Source organism: Salvelinus sp. IW2-2015, unplaced genomic scaffold, assembly GCF_002910315.2.
Source record: "Salvelinus sp. IW2-2015 unplaced genomic scaffold, ASM291031v2 Un_scaffold5043, whole genome shotgun sequence".
NCBI lineage: Eukaryota > Metazoa > Chordata > Actinopteri > Salmoniformes > Salmonidae > Salvelinus > Salvelinus sp. IW2-2015.
The window spans coordinates 46,924-61,662 of record NW_019946310.1 but is presented as its reverse complement, the minus strand read 5'-3'; the positions used below and the strand labels follow the sequence as shown (position 1 = coordinate 61,662).

The following is a 14,739-nucleotide window of genomic DNA, read 5'->3' as shown; positions in this document are numbered from 1 at the left end:
GAAAAAAGAGAGAAATATAAGGATAGGGCTGGGGTAGGTAGGACACAGCTATAGGATACGCTGGTGTAGGTGACACAGCTAAGGATAGGGCTGGTGGTAGGTAGGACACAGCTATAGGATAGGGCTGGTGGTAGGTAGGAACAGCTATAGGATAGGCTGGTGGTAGGTAGGACACAGCTATAGGATAGGGCTGGTGGTAGGTAGGACACAGCTATAGGATCGCTGATGGTAGGTAGGACACAGCTATAGGATACGCTGGTGGTAGGTAGGACACAGCTATAGGATACGCTGGTGGTAGGTAGGACAAGCTATAGATACGCTGGTTGTCAGGTCGGACACAGCTATAGGATAGCTGGTGGTAGGTAGGACACAGCTATAAGATACGCTGGTGGTAGGTAGGCACAGCTATAGGATACGCTGGTGGTAGGTAGGACACAGCTATAGGATAGGCTGTGGTAGTAGGACACAGCATAGATAGGCTGGTGTAGGTAGGACACAGTATAGGATAGGCTGGTGTAGGTAGGACACAGCTATAGGATAGGGCTGGTGGTAGGTAGGACACAGCTATAGGATAGGGCTGGTGGTAGGTAGGACACAGCTATAGATAGCTGGTGGTAGGTAGGACACAGCTTAAGATACGCTGGTGGTAGGTAGGACACAGCTATAGATAGGGCTGGTGGTAGGTAGGACACAGCTTATAGGTAGGGCTGGTGGTAGGTAGGACACAGCTATAGGGTGGTGGTAGGTAGGCACCGCTATAGATAGCTGGTGGTAGGTAGGACACAGCTATAGGATAGGGCTGGTGGTAGGTAGGACACAGCTATAGGATAGGGCTGGTGGTAGGTAGGACACAGCTATAGGAACGCTGATGGTAGGTAGGGCAGCTATAGGATACGCTGGTGGTAGGTAGGACACAGCTATAGGATACGCTGGTGGTAGGTAGGACACAGCTATAGATACGCTGGTGGTAGGTAGGACACAGCTATAGATACGCTGGTGGTAGGTAGGACACAGCTATAGGATAACGCTGGTGGTAGGTAGGACACAGCTAATAGGATAGGCTGGTGGTGGTAGGACACAGCTATAGGATACGCTGGTGGTAGGTAGGACACAGCTATAAGATACGCTGGTGGTAGGTAGGACACAGCTATAGGATACGGCTGGTGGTCAGGTAGGACACAGCTATAAGATACGCTGGTGGTAGGTAGGACACAGCTATAGGATACGCTGGTGGTAGGTAGGACACAGCTAAGAAGGGCTGGTGGTAGGTAGGACACAGCTATAAGATACGCTGGTGGTAGGTAGGACACAGCTATAGGAACGCTGGTGGTAGGTAGGACACAGCTATAGGATACGCTGGTGGTAGGTAGGACACAGCTATAAGATACGCTGGTGTAGGTAGGACACAGCTATAGGATCGCTTGGTGTAGGTAGGACACATTATAGGATAGGGCTGGTGGTAGGTAGGACACAGCTATAGGATACGCTGGTGGTAGGTAGGACACAGCTATAGGATAGCTGGTGGTAGGTAGGACACGCTATAGGATACGTGGTGGTAGTAGGACACAGCTATAGGATACGCTGGTGGAGGTGGACACAGCTATAGGATAGGGCTGGTGGTAGGTAGGACACCAGTATAGGATACGCTGGTGGTAGGTAGGACACAGCTATAGGATAGGGCTGGTGGTAGGTAGGACACAGCTATAGGATACGCTGGTGGTAGGTAGGACACAGCTATAGGATACGCTGGTGTAGGTAGGAACACAGCTATAGGATAGGCTGGTGTAGGTAGGACACCGCTATAGATACGCTGGTGGTAGGTAGGACACAGCTATAGATAGGGCTGGTGGTAGGTAGGACACAGCTATAGGGCTGGTGGTAGTAGGACACAGCTATAGGATACGCTGGTGTAGGTAGGACACAGCTATAGGATACGCTGGTGTAGGTAGGACACAGCTATAAGATACGCTGGTGGTAGGTAGGACACAGCTATAGGATACGCTGGTGGTAGGTAGGACACAGCTATAAGATACGCTGGTGTAGGTAGGACACAGCTATAGGACGCTGGTGGTAGGTAGGACACAGCTATAAGATACGCTGGTGGTAGGTAGGACACAGCTAATAGGATACGCTGGTGGTGGTAGACACAGCTATAGGATAGGGCTGGTGGTAGGTAGGACACAGCTATAGGATAGGGCTGGTGGTAGTAGGACACAGCTATAGGATACGCTGGTGGAGTAGGACACAGCTATAGGATAGCTGGTGGGTAGGTAGGACACAGCTATAAAGATACGCTGTTGTAGGTAGACACAGCTATAGGATAGCTGGTGGTAGGTAGGACACAGTATAAGATACGCTGGTGGTAGGTAGGACACAGCTATAGGATACCCTGGTGGTAGGTAGGACACAGCTATAGGATAGGGCTGGGTGGTAGGTAGGACACAGCTATAGGATAGGGCTGGTGGTAGGTAGGACACAGCTATAGGATGGGCTGGTGGTAGGTAGGACACAGCTATAAGATACGTGGTGGTAGGTAGGAACAGCTATAGGATAGGGCTGGTAGGTAGGACACAGCTATAGGATACGCTGTGGTAGTAGGAAGAGCTATAGGATACGCTGGTGGTAGGTAGGAACAGCTATAGGATACGCTGGTGGTAGGTAGGAACAGCTATAGGATAGGGCTGGTGGTAGGTAGGGTGAGTGAGCGGTGATGGTGACTGGAGAGGGCTTTGACTGATAGGAAGATATTCAAACTTGACTTTAGAAAACCATGGCCCACAAAGCCAATGTCTTGTGTACTTAACCACTATATTCTAATAATATATTCTATAGTATACTATACTAACTAATATACTAACTAAAAAGGGACTTAGGAAATAAAAAGAAGAAGAAACTACACTATGAAACAAAGATAAATGACAAAGAATGAGAGTAAAAAGCTTTGGAGCACCTTAAATGATATTTTGGGAAAAAAGGCAAACTCAGCTCCATCATTCATTGAATCAGATGGCTCATTTATCACAAAACCAACTGATATAGRCAACTACTTTAATCATTTTTTCATCMGCAAGATTAGCAAATTTAGGCATGACATTCCAGCAACAAACACTGTCAAGTGTCAGTGTGCAGCAGGTAGGACGGAGTCAGGCGCAGGACACAGAACTGAGTAAAAAACGTACTTTACTCGAATAAACAACAAAATAATTCGACGTAGGGAAAATACTCCAGCTCACAGAAATAGCGAACACTTAACAACGAACAAACACACAAAACCATGTAGGAACCAGAGGGTTAAATAGGGAATAAATAATAATGTAATGGAAACCAGGTGTGTACAATAAAGACAAAACAAATGGACAATGAAACGTAGATCGGTGGCGGCTAGAAAACCGGTGACGACAACCGCCGAACGCCACCCGAACAAGGAGAGGCACCAACTTCGGCGGAAGTCGTGACAAACGCTGACACTTCACATCACATATATCTAACCAAATAATGAAAAAGACAAGCATTGTTATTTTTAATTCCATAAAGTGAGTGTGGAAGAGGTGAAATAATTATTATTGTCTATCCACAATGACAAGCCACCAGGGTCTGACAACTTGGATGGAAAATTACTGAGGATAATAGCGGACGATATTGCCCCTCCTATTTGCTATATTTTCAATTTAACCCTACTAGAAACTGTGTGCCCCCAGGCTTGGAGGGAAGCAAAAGTCATGTATAGGGGGCTTTACTATCTAAMAATAGTAAAGCCCCCTTTACTGGCTCAAATAGCTGACCAAACAGCCTGTTACCAACCCTTAGTAAACTTTTGGYAAAAATTGTGTTTGACCAGATATAATGCTATTTTACAGTAAACTAATTGACAACACACTTTCAGTATGCTTATAGGGAAGGACATTCAACAAGCACAGCACTTACACAAATGACTGATGATTGGCTGAGAGAAATTGAGGATAAAAAGATTGTGGGGGCTGTTTTGTTAGACTTCAGTGCGGCTTTTGACATTATCAATCATAGTCTGCTGCTGGAAAATTGTATGTGTTATGGCTTTACACCCCCTGCTATATTGTGGATAAAGAGTTACCTGTCTAACAGAACACAGGGGGTGTTCTTTAATGGAAGCCTATCCAACATAATCCAGGTAGAATCAGGAATTCCCCAYGGCAGCTGTCTAGGCCCCTTACTTTTTTCAATCTTTACTAATGACATGAGTAAAGCCAGTGTGTCTATGTATGTGGATGAATCAACACTATACATGTCAGCTATTKGTTTCAGAGTGGTTGGAAAGGAATAAGTTYGTTGTAAATATTTCTAAAACTAAAAGCATTGTATTTGGGACAAATCATTCGCTAAACCTCAACTAAACCTTGTAATAAATCATGTGGAAATTGAGCAAGTTGGGGGGACTAAACTAATACTAATACTGGATTGTAAACTGTCATGGTCAAAACATATTGATACAACAGTAGCTAAGATGGAGACCTTCTTAACAGCACTATCAACAAGGTAGGGTAGGTCTAGAGGCCCTAGTGTTGTCGCACCTGGACTACTGTTCAGTCATGTGGTCAGGTGTCACAAAGAGGGACTTAAGAAAATTGCAATTGGCTCAGAACAGGGCAGCACGGCTGGCCCTTGGATGTACACAGAGAGCTAATGTTAATAATATGCATGTTAATCCTCCTGGTCAAAGTGGAGGAGAGATTGACTTCATCATTACTTGTATTTATGAGAGGTATTGACATGTTGAATGCACCGAGCTGTCTGTTTTGAACAGCCATGCAATACCCCACAAGACATGCCACAAGAGGTCTCTTCCACAGTCCCCAAGTCAGAACAGATTATGGAAGGCGCACAGTACTACGTAGAGCCATGACGTCATGGAACTCTATTCACATCAAGTACTGATGCAAGCAATAACAGTGATTAAAAAAACAGATTAAAAAAACACCTTATGGAACAGGGGGGACTGTGAAGCAACATAAACTAAGCCACAGACACATGCATACACACACACGATAAAATACGCCTATAAACAACACATACACATGAGATAAGAACTGTAGATATGTGCTAGTGGTGGAGTAGGGGCCTGAGGGCACACAGTGTGTTGTGAAACTGTGAATGTATTGTATGTTTTTAAAATAGTTTAAACTGCCTTCATTTTCCTGGACCCCAGGAAGGTCAGCAGCTAATGGGGATCCAATAATGAATACAAATACACAGCCAAGACACAATTTAGTCTGCAACAGACCATGTGACCAATACATACACATAATACAAAATGTATTTCGTCATTCCAGCTGTGGAGACGCCAACCCTCTCCGGGACGTGTTCACTGTACAGCGACCTGCAGGGGTTACCATGGCTACTAGTCCTGACCTTGACTTCACAGAGGAAGAGTCTAGATGAGGAGGAGGAAGAGGAGGAGTGTCCTAACGGCAAAGTGACGCTGATCTACAGTGAGGAGGCGGGGACTCAGATCATCCAGCACCAGGATTCGTGACGGACTACTGCTCCATGTCCTCTGACTCCACCCCTTCGCTGGGATTTGACCGATCCGGCCCCTTGTCAGAGCACTGGGATTGGACAGATCCAGTTCCTGGCGCGCTCAGACTCATTGGCTAGTTCCAGCAGTATGCCTTTTTCCACTGAGGAGGAAGAGAGGCCTCAGGACACCCAGATGACTCTGACTCTGTGGTGAACTCTGACCCCACCACAACCTTTACCACCACTCCCCCCACCTGCAGGCCCTCACTGTGCTGGCTGTCAATGGAACCCTTTGGATCCCCAGGTACCCACAATACTACACACACAAACCCAGCATGTCACACTGTCATACAACAGACTTAGGGGTCGGGTTCCAAGTCCTATTTTTTTGCAGTCAAGGAAAAGATTGCTATACCATATTTAGGTGGTTCCTGAGACGTTAACACTCCCTCCAGCATGTGAGATCTGATACTGCAACACATTTCCATCTGGTCTGTCTGGTCCTACTCCAATCTGTTTGTATGTAAGCACTAGTTGTTATTTAGGCGAAGTTTTGTTTCTATAGCTCGGGCTGACACTAAAGACTTGTGAAGAGCAGAATCAACACCACTGATATCTGAACGGTTCCTTTTGTGAAGGAAAAGGCTTTTTAGAAAAGTCCCAAATGGCCCAGTCTGGTGCCAGGTCGGGTCTTTTCTGGCCCAGAGTAGACTTGTTTTGGGCCAGGCTTCAGAGGGTGAAACACTAAGGTCTATGTCTTTAGGCCAAACACTGGGGTCAAGTCTTATGGTGGAAATATGCCAGCAGATGGAACTTAGCTCTGCCCTCAAATCACAATTTAGAGTTTTGAAAAGGTTTGTCATTTACAAAATAGTATTCAACTAACCAAAGTATGTCAAACATAAAATAAAAATGTGCAAAGTAACCATGATTGCTACCGTTAGTTGTTGTGCTAGTCAGCTATAGCTTGTTCTCTATCTAACTGCTAGTTAATGGTGAGCCAATATATTTTATCATGGCTTTGTCTTGTCCCTCTGCAGCAGACACGTTTGGGCTTCTTTGTCATTATTGAGCCAATACTCGAATCAGCAAGAAGTGATGTAATCAGAGTGTAATTAGAATCTATGAGTATCATCTACATGGTCAGCCCACTGAAACATTACCTATTTGACCACAACAGATCTTTGTCACTACTGTGTTGTGTTCCAGGAGTGGTGGTGACGTGATGGGATCGAGGTCCAGCGGCAGACAGGACAGCTCAGGGGGCGTGTCATCGCTGTGCTCTGCCCCCCTGGAACTTCCTCTTACGGGTGAGGTCATATCCTGTCAGGAAGGCTGTTTTCAATAGTCTAAAGGGACAGTTTGAGATGCGTCCATTCTTTTTGATAGCCAGTGAGGTGTGTAGACTGTTTGTCCAATCAGCTTCCACCATGCTGATGGAACAGCCAGTTCAAATCCATTCTAGCCCCACCCCTAGACAATGCTTTAATTCTGAGAAGGTTTTGTGAAATGGTAATAGCCTCCCTTGCCTCTGATAGGCTAGGTCAGGGCTGCCTTCTTGGAGCTCTACCGTCCTGCAGGGTTTCAGTCCAACCGTTATTTAGCACAGTACCGCAGTTTATTAGCTGCTTACCAAGACCTTAACTAGCTGAATCAGGTATGTCAGGTTAGGGTTGGACTGAAAACCTACAGGACGGTATATCCCCAGGAAGAGGGTTGAGCAGCACTGGCCTAAATGGTTTCCTTTGGGATCCATAGGATGTACCCAATTGTAGAGGCCTACGTATGGGGTTCGTGCTCTAAAGCAGGTATCCCATTCCTAGCCTCGAGGGCCACAGTGTCTGTTGACTACAGCTTCTCAAGTAGCCTTGACACCCTGCGAGCAGAGCCGTACTGGGCTGGGCCTGGTTACGTTATCCACCATAGTAGCTGTAACCGTGCTGTAACCGACTGTCGTGAGCAGCACGGTTCCGTTTGGGGTCGTTGAGCCAGCACAGTTTCCGGTTGGGGTCGGCACGATCGTGTGAGATATAGAACTGATCTCGAGCTGGGAAGCCAGTTTGTGTGCTTGTGTTGTCCTGTCTGGCCGGTCAATGGCCTTAATGGCAAAGGTGTAAATATACCCCCATGTACTTACCATAAACGCCTCATTTGGTGACTTTGCGGTATTGTACAATGCTTTCCGTTGCTCTTTTTTGTGTGTCATCATTAGCAACAGTATACATGATCCAATTCTAGCTCCAAAGACAGCGTCAATTTGAAAAAAAGAAAAAGCAGATTGCTGATTTATAGGCACAATTGAACCATGTCGCGCGCCGTAGTTTAAAGCCTGGATAGTGCTCAAAACGATGATGTCATATCTGAATTCTTCCATCTTTTTTGCACCTCGCCATTGTCGGGAAGCAGAAACAGCAACCCTCCATGCTCCAGGAGGCAGTTGAAGACACCTGCTGTAAACTATAGTCACTTTCAAATAGATTGCACCACCCAAAGAATCCCCAATGCAATTATAACGTCCAACGGAACAGTGTGGGAAAGTGCTCCATTGATTAACCCCATTACAGTCTAAGCCCTGTCTAAGCCGGGGGAAGAGGGGGGTTCTACTAAGCTATATGGAATGGTTTTAAGAAGGTCATACCAAGGATCATTTAGCTATTTTAATACAGGGGCGGAACAAATGTCAGGGCAATGTCTTTCTACCGTAACACCGGCGCATTGCCCGTCTAAGCCAGTGGGATGCATCCCAAATGCACCCTTTGCTCTTAGAGTGCACTATTTTGACCAGAACACCTATGGGCCCTATGTAGGGCATGGGGTTCCATTTGGGATCCAGCCATGGTGTTAACAGTGAAAAACAGGCCTCATTCCAGACCTGTGGGTGTGGGACCTCTTTATCTGCTGTAGCAAAGTGGCCAGCAGAACTGTCTGGCTACATCACAAATGGAACCCTAGTCCATAGTATTAGCACCCTGTTCCCTATTGTGTGCCCTGGTCAAAATCATTGCACTACATAGGAATAAGGTGCAATTTGGGACGTACACACTTTCTGGCACAGCAAGAAAAGGAGCTGGAGATAATTTGCTGATTCAGCTTCAATAAAGACCCAGCAGAGATCCCTCATCAATGTGCTTAACGGGGTTTATCCCACTCTGTAATTATTCCTATAAACGTCCCAGCAGCTGTTTTAGCTGCAGCAGAGAGGACTTCTGTCTGAAGTGCATGCGTGTACGTGTGTCAGTGTGCGTGCGGGAGGTTTTAGCAGCAGGCAATGAAAGGGCCCCAAAGCCGAGGTCCTTAATAAGCAGTGGTTGTCAGGGCGTTAGTGCTATCTGGGATCCTTAGGACATCCCTAACCTTAACCCCTACCAAACCCAACCCTTAACTTTAACAATAACATTAACCCTTACCTTAACCATTAAATGTCAACTTCAATAGGGTGACGTCAGATCCCGTTTAGACTAGTAGCACCAGGGACAGGTTGAGGTCAGGCCATAGGGTCGCAGGAAGACAGGAAACGCTGTGAGAAACACGCTGGAAGATTCTGGCTTGTTTCACATCGACTGTAGACCTGACTGACTGATTACAAATCATAGTGACTAGTTATTTAGGATCAGTCAGTCAAAATACAAATCACCTTGCATCCTAAATAACTAGTCTTATGATTTGTAGATCAGTCAGTCACAATTACCCACAATGCACCACATATGTAAGCTATCAAACACGGTCTCTGTTTATCAATTTCAATCCCATTTGAAACAAAACTACAACTTATAAAGGCTTTATAGGCATTAGAAAGTCTTCATCATTTCTATGGCTGTTCCTTCTAAGTGAGACTTTTGTGTGCTGTGTGTGTGTGTGTGTGTGTGTGTGTGTGTGTGTGTGTGTGTGTGTGTGTGTGTGTGTTGGTTTGTGTGGGGGCAGGGGGACACTATGATTTGTCACCATAGTGTTGTAGATGTACATGTAACCATCAGTGTTGTAGATTGCATGATACCATCAGTGTTGTAGATTACATTGTAACCATCAGTGTTGTAGATTCATGTAACCATCAGTGTTGTAGATTACATGTAACCCATCAGTGTTGTAGATTACATGTAACCATCAGTGTTGTAGACATGCAATGTCACCATCAGTTGTTGTAGATTGACATTACCATCAGGTTGTAGATTACATGTAAACCATCAGTGTTGTAGATTTACATGTACGACACGATCAGTGTTGGTAGATTCATGTAACCATCATGTTGTATATTGCATTTAACATCAGTGTTGTAGCGTTGCCATGTAACCATCAGTGTTGTAGATTACATGTAACCATCATGTTTGTAGATTGCATGTAACCATCAGTGTTGTAGATTGCATGTAAGATCAAGTGTTGTAGATTACATGTAACCATCAGTTGTTGTAGATTGCATGTAACCATACAGTGTTGTAGATTGCATGTAACCATCAGTGTTGTAGATTAACATGTAACCATCAGGTTGTAGATTACATGTAACATCAGTGTGTTAGATTACTGTAACCATCAGTGTTGTAAGATTGCATGTAAACCATCAGTGTTGTAGATGACATGTAAACCATCAGTGTTGTAAGCTTGCATGTAACCATCAGTGTTAGTAGAGCATGTAACACATCAGTGTTGTAAGATTACATGTAACCATCAGTGTTGTAGATTACATGTAACCATCAGTGTTGTAGATTACATGTAACATCATGTTGTAGATTAACATGTAAACCATAGTGTTGTAGATTGCATGTAACCATCAGTGTTGTAAGATTGCATGTAACCATCAGTGTTGTAGATTGCATGTAACCATCAGTGTTGTAGATTGCATGTAACCATCAGTGTGTAGGATTGCATGTAACCATCAGTGTTGTAGATTGCATGTAACCATCAGTGTTTGTAGATTGCATGTAACCATCAGTGTTGAAAGAATTGCATGTAACCATCAGTGTTGTAGATTGCATGTACCATCAGTGTTGTAGATTGCATGTAAACCATCAGTGTTGTAGATTGCATGTAAAATCAGTGTTGTAGATTGCATGTAACACAGTGTTGTAGATTCATGTAACCATCAGTGTTGTAGATTACATGTAACATCAGTGTTGTGAGATTACATGTAACCATCAGTGTTGGCGAATTACATGTACCATCAGTGTTGTAGATTACTGTAACCATCATGTGTAGATTGCATGTAACCATCAGTGTTGTAGATGGAATGTAACATCAGTGTTGTAGATTGCATGTAACCATCAGTGTTTCGTAAGATTAACATGGTAACACATCAGTGTTGTAGATTTACATGTAACCATCAGTGTTGTGATTACATGTAAACCACAGTGTTTGTAATTACATCGTAACCATCATGGTTGTAGATTACTGTAACCATCAGTGTTGTAGATTGCATGTAACCATCAGTTGTTTGTAGATTGCAATGTAACCATCAGTGTTGTCGATTGCATGTACACCATCAGTGTTTGTAGATTCATGACATCAGTTGTTATGCATACCACAGTGTTGTAGATTGCATGTAACCATCAGTGTTGTAGATTACAATGTAACCATCCACGTGTTGTAGATTAGCATTGTTAACCATGCAATGTTGTAGATTGCATGTAAGCATCTGTTGTAGATTGCATGTAACCATCATGTGTTGTGATATTGCATGTAACATCAGTGTTGTAGATTGCATGTTAACCATCAGTGTTGTAGATTGCATGACCATCAGTGTTGTAGATTCATGTAACCATCAGTGTTGTAGTTAACATGTAACCACAGTGTTGTAGATTACATGTACCATCAAGTGTTGTAGATTAGCATGTAACCATCAGTGTTGTCAGATTACATGTAACACATCAGTGTTGTAAGATAGCATGTAACCATCAGTGTTGTAGATTCTACATGTAACCATCAGTGTTGGTAGATTACAATGTAACATCAGTGTTGTAGATTACATGTAACCATCAGTGTTGTCGATTTACATGTAACCATCAGGTTGGTTATGTACACGGTATTTGCATGTAAACCATCAAGTGTTGTAGATTACATGTAACCATCAGTGTTGTAGCATTGCACATGTAAAACCATCAGTGTTGTAGATTACATGTAACCATCAAGGTTTGTAGATTAAATGTACCATACAGTGTTGTAGATTGCGTGTAACCATCAGTGTTGTAGATTTGCGTGTACACCATCAGTGTTGTAGATTACGTGTAACCATCAGTGTTGTAGATTGGCGTAGTAACATCGTGTTGTAGATTGCTGTAACCATCGTTTGTCACGTCATGTTGTAGATTGCTGTAACCATCAGTGTTGTAGATTGCGTGTAACCATCAGTGTTGTAAGATTGCGTGTAACCATCATGTTTGTAGATTGGCGTGTAACCATCAGTGTTGTAGATTACTGTAACCATCAGTGTTGTAGATTACATGTAAAATCAGTGTTGTAAGATTACATGTAACCCTCAGTGTTGTAGATTGCATGTAACCATCAGTGTTGTAGATTGCAGTGCATACCAGAGAGGATGATGGTAGTCTTGGTAAGCTACAACATGAAACAACAGTGGCAGGAAGATAATATGGGGTGGTGTATATGATGCATGGTTAAGCACGCAACACGGCAAAAGCTATGTGGAAGCCTTCCCTCTTCCCAGAGTGTTTGTGTCATGTCCAACATAAATCAGAAGTGCGATGAGGTATGATTTACCTGTTTGTGTGTCATTTCTGGAAAGTATATATTAACCTGTTGATGGCACTTTAAACACTGATCTAAGGTTTTGAGTTAGTCAGGTTTTAGGAAGGTAAGTTCATTCTAGATGTGTGCCTAGGGCACCTCCTACCTGGAGTATAAATCCTATGTAAACAGGGTGTTGTGTGTACTCCTCAGTAGCCTTCCAGGGAACCTCTTCTCAGTAAAGCCTGGCTACTTCTAGGAAGAATCCACCACATACTCATTCCTGTTTAACTGTCTCTTTCCCTCCTCCTATCTCACCCTTCTCTCTTTCTATTACTCTTCCCCCTCTCTCTCTTCCTCCTCTCCCTCGCTCTTTACCCCTGTCTCTCTCTTCCTCCTCTCTCGCTCTTTACCCCCCTGTCTCTCTCTTTCCTCTGTCTCTCTCGCTCTTTACCCCTGTCTCTCTCTTCCTCCCTCTCTCGCTCTTTACCCCTGTCTCTCTCTTCCTCCCTCTCCCTCTGCCTCTTACCCCCTGTCTCTCTCTTCCTCCCTCTCTCCTCTTTACCCCCTGTCTCTCTCTTCCTCCCTCTCTCGCTCTTTACCCCCTGTCTCTCTCTCAGGACCCTGGAGGAGGCCGCACTGGTGGCAAAGGACACGGTTGTGTGTGGCTTTCGCAATGAAAATAGGGCCTGGTGCCTGTGTGTCTGGCGGGGCTGGGGCCCCCGTGAGCTAGAGGTCTTCTACCAGTCCTACGAGGAGCTGGGGAGGCTGGAGACTAGCATGAGGAAAAGAAGGTAGCGTTGTACAGCACGGCCCAGTGTCTCGGGCAGAGGCTAGCAGTCACAGAATCATAGCTCTCTGTGGGAGAGAGAAGAGAGAGGAGGGGGAGAGAAGAGAGAGAGAGTGTGTCGAGAGACCTCGGCCAGGGGAGTACACATTCACAGGCCCCAGTGTTCAGGCAGGGGCCCGGAACTCGACATCAGAGTGACGTGGAGAGGAGAGGAGGGGAGAGTGGGGAATGGTTGAGAGGAGACTCAGGGAAGGGGGGAAGGATGCCTCATCCTGTCATAGCTTGGGCCCAAACCCCCCAGGGACCAGGTCAGAAGCCCCTGTGTGCCCCCAACACACCCCACACTTCCCCCTCTGGAGCATCACTAAGATGGACTGACTACCAGTTAAACCTGAGCCTGAGGATGAAGATAGAAGGGACTAGGGTTGCAATTTTCCCAGTAACTTTACCAAAGGTTTTCCAGAAATCCATTGGAAGACTCCTGAAATCAGGAGGGATTGAAGCAGGGAATTCAGAATCTACAACCTGCACAGGTTTTCCAGAATCCTGGTTGGTAGATTCTGAATTCCCTGCTTCATCCTCCTGATTTCGGGAGTCTTCCAACTGGATTTCTGGAAAACCTGGGAAGTTAAAGTGGAAAATTGCAACCCTAGTCCTTCTATCTTCATCCTCAGGCTCAGGTTTTAACTGGTAGTCCAGTCCATCTTAGTGATGCTCCAGAGGGGAAGTGTGGGGTTGTTGGGGGCACACAGGGGCTTCTGACCTGGTCCCTGGGGGTTTGGCCCAAGCTATGACAGGATGAGGCATCCTTCCCCCCCTTCCCTGAGTCTCCCTCTCAACATATCCCCTCCTCTCCTCCCACGTCACTCTGATGTCAGAGTTCCGCGGCCCCCTGCACTGAACCACTGGGGGCTGTAATGTGTACTCCCCCTGGCCGAGGTCTCTCGACACACTCCTCTCTCTCTATCTCTCCCCCCTCTCTCTCTCTCCTCCACAGAGAGCTGATTCTTGACTGTAGCCTCTGCCGAGACACTGTGGCCGGTGCTGTACAACGGCTACTTCTTTTCCTCATGCTAGTCTCCAGCCTCCCCAGCTCCTCGTAGGACTGGTAGAAGACTCTAGCTCACGGGGGCCCGAGCCCCGCCAGACCACAGGCACCAGGCCTATTTTTCGTTGCGAGCCACACACAACCGTGTCTTTTGCACCAGTGGGCCTCCTCCAGGGTCCTGAGAGAGAGACAGGGGGTAAAGAGCGAGAGAGGGAGGAAGGAGAGACAGGGGGTAAGAGTGAGAGGGAGGAAGAGGAGACAGGGGGTAAAGAGCGAGGGAGAGGGAGGAAGAGAGAGACAGGGGGTAAGAGCGAGAGAGGGAGAGAAGAGAACAGGGGTAAGACGAGAGAGACAGGGAGAAGAGAGGACGGGGTAAAGAGCGAGGGGGAGGAAGAGAGAGACAGGGTAAAGAGCGAGGGAGAGAGGAAAGAGAGAGGGGGAAGATCATATCGAAACGAGAGAAGGTGAGATAGGGAGGAGGGAAAGAGACAGTAAAGACAAGTATGTGTGGATCTCTTCCTAGAAGTAGCCAGGCTTTACTGGAAAGGTTCCCTGGAAGGCTATGAGGAGTACACACAACACCCTGTTTACATAGGATTTATACCTCCAGGTAGGAGGTGCCCTAGGACACATCTAAGAATGAACTTACCTTCTCTAAAACCTTGACTAACCAAAACCTTAGATCAGTGTTTCAAAGTGCATCAACAGGTTAAATATAGCTTCCAGAAATGACAAT

General features: G+C 45.5%; 1 non-coding gene across 1 annotated transcript in view; it reads left to right on the top strand.

The window, feature by feature from the left end:
• Positions 1–5,278: 5,278 nt before the first annotated feature.
• LOC112077914 (uncharacterized) overlaps positions 5,279–14,739 on the top strand; it is a 10,415-nt gene continuing 954 nt past the window's right edge. The window contains exons 1-3 of the transcript XR_011478366.1: positions 5,279–5,797; positions 6,703–6,803; positions 12,786–13,394. This is a non-coding gene — a transcript (uncharacterized protein). The remainder of the gene's footprint in view (positions 5,798–6,702; positions 6,804–12,785; positions 13,395–14,739) is intronic.